This window comes from Bacillus rossius, chromosome 1 (genome assembly GCF_032445375.1).
Source record: "Bacillus rossius redtenbacheri isolate Brsri chromosome 1, Brsri_v3, whole genome shotgun sequence".
Classification (NCBI taxonomy): domain Eukaryota; kingdom Metazoa; phylum Arthropoda; class Insecta; order Phasmatodea; family Bacillidae; genus Bacillus; species Bacillus rossius.
Window position 1 is genome coordinate 149,924,746 of NC_086330.1, and position 20,746 is coordinate 149,945,491.

At 35.2% G+C, this 20,746-nt stretch overlaps 1 long non-coding RNA gene across 1 annotated transcript; it reads left to right on the forward strand.

Moving 5' to 3' along the window:
• Window positions 1-2,827, forward strand: LOC134546277 (uncharacterized). Its single transcript, XR_010079124.1, has 2 exons — window positions 1-579; window positions 1,212-2,827. It is a non-coding gene; the product is annotated as an uncharacterized LOC134546277 (long non-coding RNA).
• Window positions 2,828-20,746: the final 17,919 nt, after the last annotated feature.

Genomic DNA, 20,746 nt, shown 5'->3' on the forward strand with positions numbered 1-20,746 from the left:
TGTGGCTAACTTCGTCTTGCCATGAAAAAACATAAACATTGAACGAGAAGCATGTTTAAACCAGGGGGTGGCAACTCTAATAGGCCATTATGTACCCAGATACTATTTTTAATCTGCACAACAGATAGCGCTAGTAGATTGACCTAGTTCTTTTGTAAATTCATAGGTAGCGTTAGTGTTCATAATCAAATGTCAATTGAATGTTTATAAGAAACTAAATTTATGCAATAAATACTAATAATGCAATAAATATAGTGTAATATTAATTTATTTTGATTTCAAAAACAGTTGATTTGTAAAAATTGTTTTTTTTTTGCAGTAATATTCGTTTACAGATTGATTTGAGCATTATAGTCGCTCTTTTTTTTTTCGGTTTGTAGTAGATTTTGGTCGAGTGAAAGATGGATTTTACAATGAAGTTTGATTTATCATTTTGAATTATTTTCCTATATGATTGTGAATTAAGAAGCCGATGAAGATGCCTGTGAATACACATCAATGTTTTGTGTCTTCGTGCAGGAACAGTATTACTGTTAATCCTGATGTGAGAACATTCAGATTTCCATGAAGCCGAAGCAAGTGAGTTTATATTAAAAAAATTACAATAAGTGGTTTAACATGTTAAGGGTTAGGCATTTATGTTAAGGCTTATTATACAGGATTTATAGAGCGATATTATCGAGACCTGAATTTGCGCACATAATAATTTTGTAATTACGTAGTATAATCATTTATTTATTTTTAATAACCCACACACACACATATATATACACATACATATATATATATACATACACACACATATGTATACACATATATATACATATACCCATTTGGGGATAGTATGGGCTTAGTAAAATTACCATAAATCAGTAATTTAAATGTAATGATTTGTGATATGAACCCTAAAAATCGTTTTGTGTTACTGAATTTATATTATTTATACAATATGTGATTCAATGAAAATTAATATATCGTAATTAAGAGAAACCCACCAAATTTATTACACTCTACAGCACTTTAATAATAAAACATTACCTCTGAAATATATACGTTCATTGAGTGGTAATGCTAAACTAAATACACATAATTAAATACATGTATGTTTATACCTTATATTTATAGTATGCTACATGCTAGCTAATAATCTGGAAATACTGATTTAAGTATGTACTAGCTCACACTATAAAATTTTTTTGTTTTGTTTCCAGGTTATTGAAGTGGATTGCTGCAATTGGCTATGACCTTGATGCCAGTAATGCTGAAACATTTAAAACTAAATATGTATGTTCCGAACATTTTGATATTGGAGCTTTCACTACATGTGACTGCATCAAATTGAATCGTGGTGCTGCTACAACATATTTTAATTCTGTGGACAGTGAAGTATGGATCTATTGTTATAATTTATTATGTCTAGAATGCTGCCAAATATAGGTGAAATGTTTATGTTACATAACATAACTTGTAAGATCTACTTGTGCATATATATATTTTCACCTGCCTCTAAGGTCCTTTGTTATTCACAGGTAGCATTTACATGTGATGAAGCAGTATTTAACATTATTGGTCAACATGCAGTCCATCATTACAACCTTTGTACAGGCGCATACAAACATATATGTGTGGGGTATTTCACACTTTTTATTTGATGTTAAAGATTGGTATGGTGACCGGGATACTTTTTTTTATTAAACCTCCTACACAGTTCTCTACTGTTTCCCTTATCTGTTGCCTTAACATTTTTTTCCGATCAGTCCAATTCCTTGAATCACATTGCAAAAAAAGTCACAATACATGGGATTGGGCCACTCTCTTCAAAGAATTGTAATTCGAGTTTAAACATAGCAAGGCTGACCATAAATTGTAGAGGAAAATTTAAAATGTTGATCTTCAACATATTTATAACCTATGCTCATGTGATGTATATACAGCTAGTTAGAAAGTAAGTTGTAGTATAGTATGCAATTGAACCTTCAATAAGTTCTACATCCACACTTAAAAACTTATTTTACTTGATGTTTTATGTTCAATAACTATTCAGTATAAAGGTTTTTTTTTACATTATAAACTACAAAAGTATTCCGATTTGTAAATGTAATGAAATTCCAATGAGCCCTCTACCTTTTTTTTAACTACCATTTCTGCCGTGTGGCCTTTTTTTTCTTACTTTTGTGTTCATTATAAGTTACAACCACTCATTTGATTTATTGTGTTAAATTAAATGATATTTAAAATTGGATGTCACTTCATAAGAACATTCAGGATTACCTGTATTCACAGCGCACAATTATACAAAAGTTTTTTATGTATGTAAAAGTGTTTTACGTAAGCCAGTGGACACATACATGTATTGAGTAACATGAGAAAATTGAAATATCTAAAATAAAATTAAAAGGTTACAAGCTTTTATATACATGCAGCTCCCAAAAAAGTCTGCATACTAAAAAATAACACATGCTTTTAAATGAATTCTTACCATCTTATAAACTAGTAGTATTTTGTTATTTGATTTCAAATGAATTGTTTTTGGTTAATTTATTTGACTGTAGGGATTAAATATCATTTGTAGAATAAAGTGTGAAAAGTAGTATTGATCAATTTAACTGTAAGTACTAAATATGTGTTACATTTCCTGTAAGTTAAAATTGTTCAGGTATTATAAATTAGCTGAAAAAAGCAAACTCATGACTAGAATAAATTGTACTGTTAGGTATGTTTCGAAGAAAGACTACCTGTTGCAGTCGTTACCATGTGTATGTACCACATTTTTATTGTCATTATAACTGCCATAATTTTGTACAAATAAATCACTTAATACATAAAATATGGTTATGGAAATTCTCAGTTGAGTTTGTTAATGGATATAGGCCAACAAAAGGGGTATAAATGGGGAAGATTTTTTGAAAAACATTTAAATCACTTCAACTCCCATAACATGAAACCTATCACATCTGTTTGAACATATTATAACTTAAAGGAGTATTACCAAAAATTTTGTCTACATACTTGAATATGACCAGCCATAACTGTTAAGGGGTGGGAAAAAACAAGGGTTTGAGGACAAAAAACTCCTAACTATCTTAGTAGGCACACCATAGAATCTGTTCAAATTTGTTGTCAATTTTAAAAAATTTTATAACCACCTGATAACCACCAAGGGTGCTGTGGGTAAAATAATGAGGGGTTAATGGACAAACAAATATTCTTAATTACTCTATTAAGTTAACTATAAAATCTATAACAATTATTGCAATTCTTCTAAAACTTGTATAAAACTTTGATCTGAAACAATTTTTTTAGGATTAACCAGTGCTGCAAGAAGTTGAAAATACCAGTGGGTGGAAATTTAAAAAAATAATAATAAAACTTCTGTACAGTGTACACTATCGCATCCATTCTTATTTATTTAAAACTTTCTAAATATCTTTTGAAACTTTAATGTAACCAAACATTACTGCAATGAGTGAAAATAATATATTCAGAGACAAAAAATGATAACTTTAATTATTGCACTTGCTCTCTGTATGCTGACTGCATTGCTAAAATGCACATAGACCTCCAATTAAATTAATAAAATAAAGTATTCTGCAAAATGTTGATAGCGAAACAATTAAAATTGTGCCAATCTCACCTGTGTACATGAAAATCTATATTATGCTTCAAATAGGCTATTTTATAAACCAGAAAATGAAATTACCTATTTAGGACTTTCCATTACCCTTAGCATTCCTTTACTGCATCTTATTTTTTTGTTCAGTTATAATTAAATTTTGGTATCTTCTTGTTATACGTGGGTAATTGTTCCTTATCACGTACTCAAGTTTAAGCCTTGATCCTGTATGATTGATCCTGTGGTACATGATGCTTGCTGTCTTAATTTAGTACATCAAAGATCCTGGACATAACAAAAATATTACAATAAAAATAATTTTAGGAAGTAAAAAAAAAATTACTTTCAGATTTTTATTTGATGTTATAATACCATCAGAATTCATTGTTACATCACCCCATTATTGTATCCAGGATCTTTCTATGTACTAAATTAAAACAGCAAGCATCATGTACCACAGGATCAATATATTCAGGATCATGCCATTAGGATCAAGGGATAGGCTTGGATACGCTGTGCGGAACATTTACCCACATTGTGTTTAAATATAAATTGTTTCATCTTGTGGGTGAAGAGAAAGAAGGTATCCTCAGTCCAATTCTTTCATCTACTCCATAGTACATATGTTTCTAAGAGCTATACAGTTGGTTTTAGATTTATTTAGCAGTAGTTAGCTTCAAACCAGAAATTATATTAGGTCTTTACAGCATTATTTATACTATTTTCCTTCACAAAAATTTATGAACCATCAGAAAAGTGTGGTGTGCTACCTTGTGTAATGTGAGAAAGCTGGTATACTTGAAACACGAGTGGGCCAAGGAAACTCATTCTGAGAACTATATATGATTTTATTTGTACACTTTAAAGTTGTGTAAGTGAGATACAATTACTAGGTCTTTTACTTTACTTTTGATCTTGAAATAACAACTTTTGAAGAAAATATTTATGATTTATGAGGTCTAAAGGTTTAGACTTAACACAAAAATAATTCATGCTGAATTTTAACTCAAAATTTCAAGGCTTGACTAGTAAACTTTAATATTGTATTTACTGTTGACTTTTTGTAAGTCACAGTCATTTTTTTAATGTAAATTTTGAATGCAACAATATACAATATTATTCTTAAAAGTGAATTAGATATTAGGGTCATTCAAATATAAACCGGAATATTTTTATACAGATTTATTGGTGATATACGAAAACTACAAGTGGAATGCCTTTTTTTTCTACATAGTTTCCTTAAGCATATATACTTCCCCCCCCCCCCTCCCATTTTTGATCCCTTCATGAAAAGAAGACTGGTGCTCCAGCAGCCAACTGCACATGTACTGTTTGACTGCAGCATTGTCTTCAAATCATTACCCTCCTAATGCCTCTTTCAGTGGACCAAACATACAGCCTGAATATTGCCTTCATTGATGCTGGTTGCCGGATGCAATATGTGGCATCGATTTCCCACTTTCAAAACTTATGGCCCAATGGAACACTTGTGCATGCCTAGGTATCTCCTCCCCATTCTCCCGCCACCGATTCCCCAGCGGACTGCACCACTCAAGTCGCTACTTGAGTCGAAAGAACAAAATTCTGTGGACAGTGAAGGATGGATGTATTGAACTTTAAAAATAGCCTTTTTAGTGTTGTTTCAACCTTGCCATATTATGGTTTACATAGTTGTGTGAGATGCACTATGTACACAAAACTTAGTTTTTTAGTTTATTTAAATTGTGAAATCATCAAATGTTATATTCATGTTCCTTTTTTTTTTCTTGGGTTATGTTTGTAACTTTGACTCTTTTTGTTTATTCATCCCGCTAGGTTAAATGGGTTTTTAATGATTTTCCATTTGAAAAAGAAAAATGTAGTGCCCAAACGTGACTTGAAAGAATTGAGTTACCACCTGATCGTGTCTGTGATAACTAAGGAGAATTTTAATTAGCAGATCTCATTTAGTCCAAAGTTTAAATTTAAAAAAAAAATGAACAGTTTTTTTAACACAGGATCACTTTCAGCACATTGAAATTGTATCGAGCATCCTGCAAATAAGATTATGAAACTAATTCAAAAGGCTATTATTATTATTATTAATATTATTATTATACGACGGAAAATAGCCAGTTCGATAGCTCGAAACACGTTGCTAATCGATTTGTATTATACATATCGATTTATATCGTTAACGCACTTTCGATCACGGTATTTCATTTGTAGATTCATAGATGGCAGCGTAATCGGCGATTGTTTGTAGGTACAGAAAAACAGCGTTGAGTTTCCGGTCTTTATGATATATGGTCGTTGGTTTAAACTTCAATAGAATGAAAATGAGGCCACTCTACAGGTTACAAAATTAAAGGAACAACTAATTACCACGAACCCGTGTCTGTTTTTATTTTACCTATTATTGATATGATATGAAGAATGGAATTTAACAAATGTTTAGTCAAGTTTGGTGTGCTTGTGTAAAATCATAACCTTATACTTCAAAGTTATACATATATGTGGTTATTAGCATACCTAATAAAAACAACACTTTTTAACATATTTCCAGCGGTGAGCTTTCTAGTTTATATAATCTAATCAGTTAAAATTTTATAAATATATTTTAATACTCATGTGCTTTCGTGGATTTTATATACAAGTGTTTTAAAACAATGTTTTCAAGATATTAGTACCATTCGTAAATAAAAATAATTTTGCTAATATTTATATCATAGGTCACTCAAACATTTTTTACTCCCTTCGTACACTTGGTAAAGTTTAATTACAGTAAATTATTTAAATTTGTGGTTTTCTTGATTAGAGTGCACATGCCGCTATTAAAGAGGACACTGTGTTGAATATTTGTGTTCTCAGTTAAAATAAGCCTTAGAGTGGCACTGGTAAAGTTACTGCTGCCCAACAGAAATCATGGTGTGGTTTATTAAGAGCCACAGAGAGTTTGCAGCCAATATTTCTTCAAATAATGAATGTGAAGCTTGCATGTATCTGTGGATTTAACTGGCAAAGAGGCTTAACAAACGTTTAGGGACATTAAAAACCATTACCATTGGCAAAATATTAGTTTTCTTATTAATTTTTCTTTAGTGAATATAGCGTTACAATTTTTATGTAAGCAGCAGCCTTCAATTACAATGGAGAAGATATGGGCTACTTTTTGTATTTTCATTTTTTGAAGTCTGTTTTAAACTCTTCAGTGTGTTAGGTTGCATATTCTAAGGATAAAATTAGGCCCATAATGTTTCAATTTAAAAAGATTGACATTTTAAACAGTTATTATGGAACAGTTCTTGAAAATTTTCAGTTTAAGAACAGTATTTTTTTTATAATCTGAGGATATGAAAGCTCATTGCTATGTTTTTTTAATTGCTGTTTAATTTAATCTCACCAATGACTTAAACAAGTGAAACTAAGTACTGAGTAATTAGAGTAAGTTTTGAGTAAGTACTGAGTAAACAACTTTGTTTTCAAGATGGCATTCAAGTTGGTTAATGATCCAACATGTATGTAAATTATTAATATGATGCAATTATTTTAAAAACTGTCTTGAAATATTCAATAATTTTAATTCTCCGCCCCCCCCTTTTTCCCATTAAGATAAATTAATAGATTACTTTTTCTCAGCAAGTTTAGGAATTGATGGTTTAATATGTAAAATAATATTCAGTTTGAACAATTTCTGATGTACATGCATACCAATTATTTAATCCATTTTTTTTTAAATTCAGTAATGGATCAACATGATATATGCTGTAATAAAAAGAGCAGCTTAAGCAATAGCTGCTAAGATAACAGCTGGCAATATTATCCAAGTTATATTTATGAGCAGCCTTGACCAGAGAATTATCCAAATCTTCGGTACAGCATCATCATTGGGAATGATGTAGATTCTAGAAGGTGGTTTTGTCCCTCAACCTCTGGTAGACATTATATTGTGGTAGTCATGCATTTTGTTTATCCTATACTTTTCCATATATTTATTTGAAAATTAAATATATATTTTTTTCAATACTGGTATGCTTCCAATTTGGTTTGAGATTGGTGTAGTGGGTTTAAAATAAGAGTGGTGAAAATTAAGTAGTTACGATACCTGAAAGTTGACAGAGAGAAATTGGAGGTGTGCTACATTTAAAATGAAACACAAAAAAATGACTTGCATGAACATGGAAGTGTTAATAGTTCATATTAAAAAAAAATTAAAATTGAAGTTGTTCTACTCAGAAGTGTATGCAAAATTTTGTTATGAGGAAGCAAGGGGGATGGGGAGGAGGAAAGTGGTATAGAAGCACTTAGCCTGCTGTTGGCTTTATTTTTTTTTTTTTGGGGGGGGGGGGGGGGAAATATAGATTTTTCTTTTAGGATTTTGGGGGAGGCATATATTCCTCTTGCCCCTACATATACCCCTGGTAGGTTCATTATTAAAACAAGACCTCTTACAATCCTTGTGTTTTCATAAAATAGCCAAGAAACCTAAGAGTTTTTTTATGCATATTTGTTATAATAGCCATCAGTCACAATCAGTTACATATTAATTTACTGTATTAGTCTTTTATTTAAGTTAAATTTTACTTAATATAGTTAAATAAGCTGTTCAAAGGCTTCATCACATATTTTAAGAAACATTTGATTTGATCTCTAAATACTAGCTCAAAAATTGCTTATTTTAATATTCACACACATCTAAGCACAGATTTAATGGTTATTGGTTATTCTGATGATAAATAGAAAGATAAGAACAGTGAGTGATGATAACAATTCATAAGATGCAGTGTGTTGACTGGGGAGGTGCAAGGAATGGAGCTGTACCAAACTTTATCGCAAGATGAATCATACTAAGTCAATATTTGTTCCTGAATTATCTAACTAAATGCAATGTGTGCCATTTAATTTGTTTGTACTTGTCTCGGTCTCAATAAACATACCTACATTGATTCTAAACTTACAATAATAAAAATTAGTTCAAAATATTTTTTTTATATTCATCCACATGAAACAATGTCTATACTGTATACAAATGGGCTCACTGGCAACAACTAGCAGTTGTACCTGCTGGAACTTGCATTGATAGTCAGCTAGCCTAATGAAATTCTTCCATGTTATATCTTGTTTACACAAAAAAAAAAAAGAGTAAAGAATGGTTATATACAAGCATTGTGAAATCTTTGACTGGAAAAACCTTGATAATACTTTTAGTCAGCATACTTTATAGAATGTGTGCTTTGTTATTAGCACCTCCTTTATTATAACTCTGCCTCTATAATACCTAGTGTAACCTATACAATTCATACTGGTAATGATTAATAGTACAATTTAAAAATAATAAAAAAAAAGAGCAGCATTCAAGAAAGATAGCTGGCAGCTGATAAACAACATTCAAGAAAGACAGCTGGCAGCTGATGAGAAGCATTGGGAATATGTGCTTCTGAAATGGTAACAAGCAATTTGATTAAAAATGCATCAAAGAACTTAAAGAAAAGTTAAAAGGCATGCTGGAAGCATGTGCTAAAATTGCCAATTATGAGAAAATATTGTGTTAAGAAATCATTTTTTGTATCCTTACAGACATGTGCATTGATTTTTTTATTGGACAGGCTATTAATAGTTAATATTAATAATTGTTTAATTATAACCATCCATGGAAATAATTGAGCTATTAAATAATACACTCTTTGTAAATATTTTTCGTTTAAAACCAAAACAAAGTCTGAAATTGCAAAATTTTTAAATAAAAAACCTGTAAACATGAAGCAGCACATGTATGTATGAGATTTACTTTAAATAACAACCTATCATTAAATGATTCATAGTATCTATTTTTTACACACAAAAAAAAATGGTTAAAAAAAGCCACTGCCAACTCTCTCAGGACAATGAGATCATCTGCTGAAACCAGAAAACAAAAAGTTAACATGTGTTTAATATAATATCCAAGTTATACTCAAAAGTAACATGGAAATGAGTGAACACTATTTTCATTTCACAATTTCTTTAATAAATGCAACAAACATGATAACAAAGTATTTATTAAATTGCATAGCTTGTTTCTTCATGTTTCTTCATTTTCTAAGGTTTTCCAACTGCTATGAGGGTGCAATCTGGCAATTCGAAGGGATTTTGATGGTTTCTTAACAATCTTCTCTGCCTTCTCCTCCAGTTCGATATTTAGCAGAAAGGCAGCAAAGGCCATTGTGTAGAACCTGAAATATTTTCAAACATTAACTAAATTAGTGTAATATAGTTTGGTAGGCTACTAATTGTTAACAAGAGGGCCTGATTAATAGAAATAATTTTTAATATGGTATTATTGAGCTAATATTCCTCGATGTAATGCATAACTGCATTCATTTTTCTTTAATTTCTAAAAACAATTTTAACTTTTAGACTTCTTTTCCAACAATTCTCCATGAGTGTGTTGTAATTCTTCAAGCAGTTAAACTAGAAATATGCCATTTTAATAGCTTGTTAGGTTAGGTAAATCAAAAAATTTAATACATGAGAATGATTGGTTGGCTTAAGTAAGCTACATTAAAAATACTGTGTGATTTTGTGAACTGTTTCTTAAGTTATGTTACCAACAAAAATAATAGGTATAAACTGTAGTGTGGTTGGTTAGGTTAGAGTTAGCTGTGTTACAATATATAATTCTTAAAAACTGTTAAAATGAGTTCACAGTATATTTAATATAACTACCATAACCTAATAAACTGTCTACACTACTTTCAAGTATTTGTAGTTAACCTAATCAAACCAGCCATTCCCACCATTAAGTTTGTTAGATGAATTAAAAATAACAAAAAAATAGTGTGGATCTGTGTGAATGGTTAGTTAAGATAGGTTAGTTACATTAATTGTACTACAAAATATGTGTGGATGGTTGGTTAGGTGAGGTAAGCTTAATTTTCTATTAGTAAAACAATGTTACAGTATTGATAGCCTATGTTAATTATTGGAATCATTGTCTGAAAACTAATAAATAAATTAAAAAAAAAAAAACATATGGAAAAGTAGCTTTTCACCAGATTTACCTCATTATACAATATTTAAAATGCAGCTAACCTAACCAAATGTAGACATGAATAGATTTGCAGTATTTGAAGTGTAGCTAACCACACATAACCAACAATTTAAACAGTAAACAACTTGAAATATCTCAACAGAAATAAGTATCAAGGTTAATAATAGGAACTCAAAATTACCGTTTTCATAAACTTATTTTTATAATAAAGCCTCGCCTCCCCTACATAAAAGCTCGAAATGTTATTTAATAGAATCATCCTGCTTAAGGAATTCCTAAATAAATTATTCATCAAGTTATTTGTTTTATGATCAGCCCCACTTGTTAACAATTACCAATGTTAACACACTTAGGTAATAGAGCCAATATGTAAATGAATGAGCACAAATTAAAAATTTCTTGCACAATTGAACACACAAGGAGGCCGGAAATAGCTTTCTGAAACTAAATAGAGAAATATACCATTTACTGTCTGAAGTCTACAAGCGCACAGATTAAACAAAAATGCATGTTGAGCCGTTCGTAGGCAACGGTTGAGCAAATACCCAAACACAAAATATGCATAAGCAGCCTATTTGAACTATTTATAGCTATGTTATGTTCATAATGTGCGTGTAAATAATATCGCTCTTTAGGTTAGGATTAATTTTATAAGCTATGACACGGCATTTATTTATTCTTCTTACCTACTTTGATCGTATTTAAACCACTTCATAATTATTCCACACAAACTATGCATTGAAAACAATGATTTCATGGTACAATTAATAAACAGAAATAGCATGTTAAAAATAATGTTCGCGTGTTAAATATACACACGCTAACCTAAAACAATTGTTTTCGTTTAACTTCATCGCTTTACATCGTACTCGACTATATTTAAAACAATAATGTGCGATTATAATGCCGTTTTTAGGACGGGAGGACATTATTTTTAAGAGTAATTATATCACTTACCTCACAATCGCTTCGTATCACCACTTGAAATGCCCGTGATATATACAGTCATTTGGGGTAACTTTGTACCCCTCAGGGTAACATTGTACCAGTCCCTCATTTCACTTAAAATGTTTTTTTCAAATTACCCTTGCTGCTCATAGTAAAGGTTGCAGGAAAGTTTAATTTTGTCATATTTTGTGCAGAAGCATTACAAGTTATCCATCTTGTGTGCACAGTCTTTGGGAAGCAGTAGTAGTTATTCTATGGTGGTGAAGTGCGCCTTTTTGTTGACCGATTTCAAGTTGCAACAGTAAGTAAAATTTGTTACTATTAAGTGTAGTGTTTATCCTTAAATGCTTTAGTTAGGTTATTAATTATGGTATCTGTTTATTTGAATGGTATAATGGCGTATTTAATTAAAACGGAACCTTATAAAAATATCACTGCATTTTCAAACATGTTTTGGGGTAACATTGTACCGGTACAATGTTGCCCCAAATGTGGTCCAAAGTTATCTTGATAGACATCACTTGTAAAATAATTACATGTTTAGGAATTTACTTGTTGTATATTACGATATTAAATTGAAATAACATTGTTTTTCAATAACTTTTACTGAAATCACCACAGGTTGTAAATATATACATACATGTTTAAATATTAGTAAAGAACTTGTTACTCATTGAATTACATGAAAAAAAATTGTTTACACACAGCGTTCTTTGCAGATTTTAATACTATATGTGTACCTAAATATTAAAAATAATATTATTAAATACTCAAATGTTAACAGTTTTTTTGTTCATCTCAGATATGGTGCGGAAACGACCAGTTCAACCCGGAACGAGACAGTATGGCACGAAAACAAGGTACCTACTCAGAAGATCTGTTAGCCAAAATTATTGAAGATGTAACTGCAGGTCGTATTGGTCAGCGAGAAGCAGCTAGAGTGTATGGAGTTCCAAGACAGACAATTGTTAACAAAATAAAAAATAGACATACTCGTAAAGTCGGACGCCCTATTATATTTTCTCCAGAAGAAGAAATTGTTTTTGTAAGGCACTGCATCGCTGTTAGTGATATGGGTATTTCCATTTCACTCTTTGATTTACTATTGATTGTTAAATCGTACATAGATTCTGCAAAAAGGAAAGTACGTTGCTTTCCTGGAAATATGCCAGGATGGAAATGGGGTAAGTCATTCATTGAAAGACACAAATCTGAAATCGGTGAAAGGTTTGCCACTAACATTTCAAGAAAAAGAGCTCTCGTGAATGAGGCAACAATAAAGAAGTTCTCTGAGCAGTTTGAAATGGAAACTGTAAATGTTCTACCAGAAAACATGTACAATTATGACGAGTCTGGATTCCATGACGCCCCTTCAAAAGGAAAAGTATTGATTCATATGGGGCATGCAGACATCCAGAGAAAATTCTCAACACATAAAAGTCTTGTTACACTGTAATGTTCTGCGGCAATGCTGTGGGCAAATTCATACTCCCTTATATTATATTTAAGGGAAAACTGAAGTGGACAGACTGGCTGTATAATGCACCTCATGGAACAAAACTTAATTCATCTGAAAGTGGTTGGATGGATCAAACTGTGTTTGATGATTGGTTTGAGTTTCACTTTCTTCCAGTTGCCATAAGGAAAGAGGGGAAAAAAATACTGATTGGGGACAATTTGTCCTCCCATATTTCAATTAAAACTTTGAATTTATGTGAAGAAAACAATATAAGCTTCATATGCCTCCCGCCAAACTCGACACATCTCCTGCAACCACTAGACGTTGCCTACTTCTCATCTTTGAAGACAAACTGGAGACAAGTCCTAGCTGAGTGGAGAAAAACACCAGAAGGAAAGAAGAAAGTGTGTTTACCCAAAGGCGTTTTTAGTGAACTGTTAGCCAAAGCTTTGCTTCGCGGTCAAAGCAGAGCATCATCAAACTTGGTTAAAGGTTTTGAGAAGAGTGGCCTTTACCCAGTGGACTGTAACAGAGTACTTGAAGCTCTTCCAGGATATGCAAAACCAGTATCACTCATAAACAGAATGTGTGGGTACTGAGTTCAAGAAATATCTTGAAGATATTAGGGAGTCAGACCTGACTGTTAAAAATGTAAAGAAATACAGACTACCCGTTGAACCAGGAAGAAGTATTTCTGTGGAGGAGGTCAAAGAATACTACATTAATAAAGAATGTGGCAACACACATGGACAGAAAAGAACACTTGAAGTGAACAGCAGTTCTGAACAACTATACCGAAACTGTTATACTGACATATCAGAGAATGCATCACGACCAATATCAAGTGCCAGAACAAGAGGAGGGAGAAGATGTAAAGCTAGGTTAGGGATTAGAAAAATAGTGCCTACTCCAGCCGAGATAGTTGTTAACAACTGTGATGTGGTCAAAACCAGTAAGCCTGCATCACTGATTGCAGATCGAGACACTGATATCTGTGAATCAGCTTTGGAATATATTCCAAAAGTTCCAAATTTTAACTTCGTGACAAATCAACTTGCTAAACCGACATATGAATATAATATAGAGGACTATGTGATAGTTTCATACTAAGGCGCTCATTACCCTGGAAAAGTGATCACAGTAGAACGACAAGATCAAGTGAATACTACTTTATATGAAATAAGCTGTATGACAAGAAAAGGGAAAACGTGGGTGTGGCCTGAGAAAAAAGATACCATATGGTACCGGGAAGAAGATATAATTAAAAAACTTGACGAATCTTGCATGAAACTTGTGAACAAAAGAGGAATGATGCACATAAATGATCCAATTCTGTGCTCTGATGATGTTGAGTGAATTAGAAACTATATTTTTAGTGAAAAAAAAAAAAAACGAAGTAAGTGTTGTGAATATTGGTGTATAGAGTAAATACCATTCTTTATATTTTTAAATACTTGTGAGGTCCAATTGAAGCATGAATGGTTGAAATTGTACATGTTTTTTTTACATTTCACTGTAGATGATCACATGTGTTTGGGTACCAAGATGTGCAGCAAGGTCGAATTAAAAGAAAATATTTAACTTGCATTTGTATTTGCACTGTTAATAACATGTCTTCGTATTAGATAAGGTAAAATATTGTTTTAACTCTCTGTTTGTTATATAAATTTTTTTATATAAAATTGGTACAAAGTTATCCAAAACATAAGTGTAACTTTGGTCCACTATTAAATCATGATTATTATTTAAATATGAAAATTATATGAATTTTATTTGTTGGCTATATTGTAGTCTGATATCATCTTTAAATAGTTTTGGTCTTAAGAAATATGTGAATATGATTTGGTAGTGATAAATGCACATTATGTTCATTGTGTGGAACAAAGTTACCCCAAATGACTGTAACGTAGCTCCGGTGCGATAAATATCACTTGAAAAGTGTGCTCGTAATCAAAGTTTGCGATATATACCGCCACAACGTCATCAATATTCGAAGTTTAACGAAACACGATGTGTTCGTAATCACGTTGCTGGTTCCTGCGATATTCTTCGCAAACCTTCGTTATTTATCGCAACTTATAACGCAAAGTGTGTGCTCGTAATCAGCCCGCAGGCTGTTTTCAAATAGGCAGGGATAATTAATGTCAGTATGTAACAGCCAGAATCAAGTCTGTATTTAAACCATTATTGATTTTCCATTTTAAAAGAATACTGGACAGTATTTTTTGATTACTAATATTACCTTCCTCTTAAATTCAGATTCATGTGTGTACACGACCGAATATTTTCGGGAACCAACTACAGACTATGTAATTTGGATACATGTGACTGGATAAGGGTAGTGTACTGTAACATTATATGTTTCCCGTCCAGATTACATAATTATTTATTTTAATTGATATTTATTTGCTATATGTAAATAATTTTATTACTTGAAAAGTATTTATATGTTAATGTGTATATCTATGAGATTATTACTCTATGGACAGAAATGAACGTTTGAAACGGACAGCCGAAGATTCACCCCCTTAGATCGACATGCCCTTCGGGCTGGGTCGGTCATGTTCGGGTTTTTTTTAATTTTTTTTTATCTGTACGAGGTTCGCTTCGAGCCTTGGCCGAGGACGGACGCATCAAGCGGAGCTGCGAGATTCCAGGAACAGCCTGTTTACTCGCGTACAGGCCAGGTGGTATTCCCAGGTTTTCTAGGAAGTGTAAGCGTGCAAAACAACCCGGGTTGTAGCTAACCCTACAGCCTAGCCACAACCCGGCTTAATACCGGGTGCGTGGTCAGTGGGTGTTAGTACGTTGTAGGGTGTACACTAGCGACATGACGGAGCAGTTAAGTGACGAGCAGGTGATGCAGGAGTGCATCGATGTGCCCTTGCCGAGCGACGACGAAACCGAAATGTCTAGCGACGACGGTTTCACTACAGTCGTCTCAAAAAAACAGAAAACGGGAGGGAAGAACGAAAGACTGCGCCCCCCACTGACGAACCCCGCGATCGCCAGGCAGCAGGCCGAGCGACTTCGCAAGCAGCCCGTCAGAAGGGCAAACAACTCGGCCAATCAAACGGCCGCCAACACGTCCGCAGGTTCGAGCCCTGCCCCGCCAAACCCTGCCCCTCAGGCAAAGAAAATGCAGGTGAAACCCCTGTATGTATTCGTGGATTCTGGCCACAGCTACCCGGCCATTAAAACAGTGCTGGATGCAGCACTGCAGGAGCGCTGGTCGTGCGTCAGTCGCGGCCATGACCAGCTCATGATTCACACTGCCACCGTGGAGGAGTACCACAGGGCAGTGCGTGCACTGGAGCAGGCCGGAGTGCAACACTCTGTGCTGCTGCAACGGGACGAGATCCCGAACAAGTTTGTGTTTTGTCGAGTGCATAGCAGCACCGACAAACAATTCATTCAGGCTGAGTTCGCCGCAATGGGGCTTCCAGTGCAGAACTTCTGGTTTCTGTACAACAGGCAGACAAGGCAACCTATAAATAAGTTAGTTGTAGAGCTCCCGAAGGCCGTAAATCCAGAAAGGATTTACGACCTGAAGTCATTCGGAGGCCTCAGCATTCGTGTTGAGGACTATCGACACCCCAAAGGCCCCCTCCAATGTGGCAACTGTCAGAGGTTTGGCCACCCCGCAAAAGGCTGCAGAGCCTCCCCTGTGTGCCGATGGTGCAGCCAAGGGCACAAAACCGAGGTTTGCCCCCAGGGAGGTGACAGGACGAAGGCAAAGTGCGCGCGATGTGAAGGCCCGCATTGCGCCAATTACAGAGGCTGCATGACCTACAAGAGGGAGAACTGGCGTCACCTCCCGCAACAGGAGCGGAAAGACAGAGAGCTGCAGTCCAAACGCGCAGTGCGCGAAAACAAGCGAGCAGCTGCCGCAGCTCAAGTCCGCCCGCCCCCACAACAAGCCGGCCCCTCAGGCTACTGCCCCCAGCCCCCAAGGCAGCCGTGGCGAGCCCCGAGCTACCCCGCCCCCCCGCAATGGCAGAGCCCTAATCAATATTCATTGCTGAGCGATAGGCATGAACTGGAGTATCCTGTCTTGGCAAACCCACCCAGGTCTAGAGGCCAGCCCCTGCCCCAGAGGCCCCCGAAGAAACACCATTCGGGGCACAAAAACGGTAAAGGCCGGGCGCAAGGTCAGGTGACGGATCAGCCAGGTACTAAGGCGCCACCCAACTCCACCCCTCCCCCCAGTGATTCCAAGAAAGTCGCGCAACAACAAGCCAGCCCGTTGCAGACAGACTCACCAACAGAATTGCCAACTGCTTCACCGCAGCTAAATCCCGCGGAGAAGCCAGCGATGAACGCGAGCGACTTTCTGAAGCTCGTAGGCCAATCGGATGCCATTACACAGGACCCTAACCTGGCACACGTCCTGGAACCAATGTGCATTTTAATGGCTATTTGGTGTAATCCGTCCAAGTCAATAGAGGACAAAATAAAAGCCACCACGGGCTTCGTGACAGCATTAGCGGCCAGCTTTAATGCCGCACACCCTTAATTTAGGTTCTGCCATTAATACTACCCCCGTAGACAGTAGATTAAGTACCATCCTTTACTGGAATGCACGAGGAATTAGAAATAAAATAATCGAATTTACCGATCATTTAATTAAACATAATATTAGAATCGCGGCGATAAACGAAACACACTTAATTCCAACAGATCGTCTAACTATCTTAAATTACACTATTTATAGGCGCGACCGCGATACCAGAAGTGGAGGGGTTGCCCTACTAATCCACAGAAGTATACAACATAGTGAATTTCATTTACCTGAATTTAATAAATTAGAAGCTGTGGCAATTACTTTTAAAGTCAATAAACAACAAATTGTGCTTATTTCGATGTATGCACCACCGGGCAGGTCACTAACTGAAAACGAGCTGGACATCTTATATGGCTCAGCTCCCACATTCCTAGCAGTCGGCGATATTAATGCCAAACATAAAGACTGGAACTGTCGGAGCAATACAGCCAATGGCCTACTGCTGCAAAGACACGAGTCTAACAAAAATTATCAAGTACATGCTCCCTCAGAGCCCACTCACGATAGCGGAGTACTAAGGCACAACCCCGATATTTTAGATATTGCATTAAATAAGAGAGTTCAAACGGGATTCGAACTCAGAGTCTTTCACGAAATGTCGTCTGACCACTTTCCAGTACATCTACTATTCGATGACGTGGACACTGACATCAGTCCTCCGAGAAAAATTAAAGACTACAAGAAAGCCGACTGGAGAGGCTTTCAGACGTATTTAGTCGATAATTTGCCTGCAGCCGATGCTGCCAACTTCGAAACAAAAGATAACATCGAATCAGCAGTCACTGAACTTACAGTTAAAATTCAAACTGCAATTAACTCGTGCATCCCAGAAAAGGTGGTTAGATTTAAGCAAGATGAACTGCCGGTGTATATTAGGGATTTAATTTCTCAGAAAAATAGATTAAGGCGCGAATATACTCGACGTAGGCAGCGCGACATTAAAGCGAGAATTAATGAATTACAGAAAATAATTTCCGATGAAATAACTCTATGGAGGAGCAGCCAATGGGAGACGAAAGTCTCTCAGCTACAGGTGCAAGATGGTAGCACCTGGAGTATGACAAAGCGATTCCTTCATAAGATAGATAAAATACCTCCGCTACAAACACGCACTGGGTTCGCTTTTACACCGACAGACAAGGCACAAGCCTTCGCGAATACCCTTGAATTAGCCTTTCAACCTAATATCGAACCCTGTGACCCGCAATTTAATGCCAGAATATACAGAGACCTTACAATTAAACTTAATCAGCCTTTAACCTCAAAACCTTACTTAACTCAATCTCAGGAAGTTAAACAGGCTATCAGGCGTATGAAACCACGTAAGGCACCGGGAAACGATGGCATTCAGGCAGTAGTACTTAAGAAACTGCCCGATGAAATTTTGGAATACCTAGCTCAATTAATAAATGGAATACTTAAACTACAGTATTTTCCATCGCAGTGGAAAGAAGCGAATGTGATAGTTTTTCATAAATCCGGAAAAGATAAGACACTGCCCCAAAATTATAGGCCCATTAGTCTGCTGAGTACATTGTCAAAAGTAGCTGAATGCATAATTCTACAGCGACTAAATGCTCACATTAAAGAAAATGACGTACTGCCGGACGAACAATTTGGTTTTCGCAGCGCGCATTCAACAACGCATCAACTGGTCCGTATGACAGAACAAATAATAACTGCGTTCAATCAGAATAGCTATAATCTCGCAGCGTTTTTGGACATAGAAAAAGCCTTTGATAGAGTACTTCATGAAGGCTTAATTTATAAATTATATAAAACTGGCTTCCCCGATTGTTATATTAAATTACTGGCCTCGTATTTAGAAAATAGATCGTTTAGAGTCACGACAGAAGGAGCACAGTCCGATTTAAAAATAATTAAAGCAGGAGTCCCACAAGGCAGCATCTTGGGGCCGGTTTTATTCAATATTTATATCCACGATATGCCTAAGCCCGCACACCGATCAGTTCAGTTTGGCTGCTACGCGGACGATACGGTATTGTTTAGCAGATCTAGTATTCTAGAACTCGCAGCAGACAGATTACAAACCGCGTTAAATTCAATAGAACAGTGGTGCACAAAATGGCGAATTAAGGTAAACCCTACTAAATCAGAAGCTATAGTTTTTACGCGTAAACATCTCCCGCCACTTGAAGATAGACCACGACTAACACTTTTCAATGAGCAAATTCCTCACAAAAATGTGGTTAAATATTTAGGCGTACACATGGATAGGAAACTACTATGGCGCGATCACATAGAGGCGAAAAGAAAAACAGCTTTCACTAGGCTCATGACCCTCTACCCCGTCATGAGCAGACGTTTAGGTAGCTCTGTTAAAAACGGAATAATAATTTATAACGCACTAATAAAACCAATAATCACGTATGCAGCGCCGGTGTGGGCAACAGCAGCGGAATCTCACTTAATCAAGCTACAGAGAATTCAGAATAAGAGTATTCGTATTGCGACAGATGCGCCTGTGTATTGCCCCGTAAGGGCTATGCACAGAGAGCTCAAACTCGAACTTTTAAAACATTATTATTTCCGAACTGCGCAAAAATTCTATGATAAATGTGTCATAAGCAGAAACCCATATATTTCATCACTGGGCGAACAAGATCCAGAGTTGCATGGAAAATATAAAATGCCAAATTCAATCTTGGCTCACAGACCTCCGTAGTGTGCTGTGGCTGGTTGAGCGATCGGCCAATCAGTCTCCCGCGAGTTGAAACTTAAATTATAGACATTAACGAATAATTTGCTTATTCAAAATGGTCCGAAGCACGCAGGTGTAGGTTCGGCTCCCGGGAGTTCACTGCCTGTTGTGTTAGGGCTGACTCCCTATGTCCGATGGGCATGGCCCGCCTGGCAGGCTTCACCTCCAGTGCCGGTTGTGTTTCTGAAAGACATGGGATTTTGAATTACAAGCTTGCAACAAATGCCAGAATGCGAATAGGTCTTGACTTAATTCACCTGTAACTTTATAGGTACACCGACAGTTCCTCTATATTTAACTAGTATTATAGTAGTAGATATTAGAGATTTGTAAATTAGTAATAAGTCCTAGATACTAAGTAATAGCCATCAATAATATATATATTTCTAAAATAATAATAAAAAATCTATAAAAAAAAATTAAAAAAAAAA